Here is a 2117-nt window from a genome sequence, read left to right as displayed (position 1 = left end):
GAAGTCTAGAAATAAAGACGAAACGTTAATGAACCAATAACTCGGTCTGTTCTTTTTTATTTCTATATATGTGTGTGTGTATATGTCCAGCTAAAAGTAATAAACAAAACAAACGCAAAGTTCGTAAATTGTTGGCGTTAGTCTTGATAAATAATATCTAAACCCCAGAAAAACACCCTTTGGGAGAAGGGTTCTGTTTTTCGGCCATTTTGTGTAGTAATTTTTTGAAAGTAAAATGTCCACTGATTCCTCCATAAATCTATAGAAAGGAACGTTGTCTGTGTATATTTCCAACTAGAGATGCATGAGTTAGCGGAGGATAAAAAATCGGATGGGGCGGAGGAAAGAGAGGCAGATAAAGAGAAGTAGCGAGGTAGAAGTTTGAAAAGAAATATGTTACACTTGTGACTTGAGCTACGTCGGGTAGGCTAGATAGTTAATAATAATATAATTAGGATGACATTTCTAAACCGCAGCAAAAATTAATTATTATTTTAGTTTAACAATAAACGACGAAACGTTTAAATTGATAGTCTCAGTCTTTACTATTAAATACCATTATGACCTGTGTTCCTAGGAATTGTTTGATCTCTTCCCTGCTTCCTTTGTTCCAGCTCGTTTGAATCGTAGGTCTAGTGGTCGTCATGAATTCGTGATTTTAATACCTCGTTGTAATACAGTTTCCTATTCTCATACACTCTTCCTTCTCACTGTTTTCCTTCTATCTACAACCTTGATATTTTCAAGACTAATGTCAACAGACATCTCTTGTCTTTCAATAATCAGCTTTTGTACTTGTAAGCTCCTTAGTGCGTTCATGCCTTGTCTCGTCCGATTTCCATTAAAAAAAAAAAATGACTTGGTTCAGCATTGCCCCCCCCCTCATTTAACCCCAAAAGTCGCCAGGGGACGTAACATCCTGGGTAAAATGAATAAACTGTGCAGTTTTAGGACGTAACATATGCAAATTTGAGTTCGGCACCATGCAAATAAAAAAAGAAAGAAAAAATGACTTAGCCCATCATTTGCCCCCTCTCCATTTAGCCCCAAACTCCCCAAGGTCTTAACATATGTAAATTTGAGTTCAGCACCATGCAAAACTGCTTAATAGACATACACATAAAACTATGGACAAATATGGTAAAATAATCCCCAAAATGGAGTGTTTTTTAGCCCTAAAAGAGCCCCTGGGACACTCTCAAGAGTTATCGCGATATATAGACAAACAAAAGTCTATAGAAATCAGTTAGTTACAACTTTAAAAAAAGTTTTTATAAAAATGCAAGGCATCAATTTTTTGTTTAATAAGTACAAAAGTGTCAATTTTAACCATTATAACCCCAAAGGGGCCAACCGAAGTTTTCCCAGAAAATCCGTTCTGTTACCTTTTTAATCATATCATGTTTAATGTTTCTACAAAATTTCCAAAAAAATTCAAGGCGTAGTTATTGAGAAAAGTGCGGACAGACGAACGGACAAAGAGACGAACGGACAAAGAGACGAACGGACAAAGAGACGAACGGACAAAGAGACGAACGGACAAAGAGACGAACGGACAAAGAGACGAACGGACAAAGGTGAATTTGCAGATCTACTCTCCTTTTGTCGGAGGACCAAAAAGTAGGAAGGCGTTTATAAAAACTAGATATTCAATGGAAGTGTTTACAGCGAGTTAGCGAATGCTGTCTTACAGGGTACATAAACCAAGGTGTTTATTCATTAAGTACTTTATAGTGGGGGATTTTATCTTTACACCGTAAACTAAATAATGGATAGAATATATCTAAATTATGCAGAATACGGAATGAGGTCAATTTTAACAAGGGGGTCATATAAAACGATTCCTAAAGTCGAGTTTGACGAGATGCACATAATGTAGACCGGAGAACACAACGGCAGTAAGTAACAATGTCGAAATAAAAAAAAAAATTACCACAGAAAAATTCATCAAAAGCAAATAAAACAAAAATGACACACGTTCACTGCTGATGCTAGGTTTTGAAATCGTATGAACTGACGCCATTCAAGCTTAATAGCGGTGTGTGCGATTAAAAGAGCGATGCCAATTACCACTTCACTATCGTATAACCCGAATGATTAAATTGTGTCTCCATCTG

Source organism: Euprymna scolopes, chromosome 3 (assembly GCF_053919585.1).
Source record: "Euprymna scolopes isolate OS-2025 chromosome 3, ASM5391958v1, whole genome shotgun sequence".
Taxonomy (NCBI): domain Eukaryota; kingdom Metazoa; phylum Mollusca; class Cephalopoda; order Sepiida; family Sepiolidae; genus Euprymna; species Euprymna scolopes.
The sequence above is the reverse complement of the archived record's forward strand: the minus strand, read 5'-3'. Positions refer to the sequence as shown.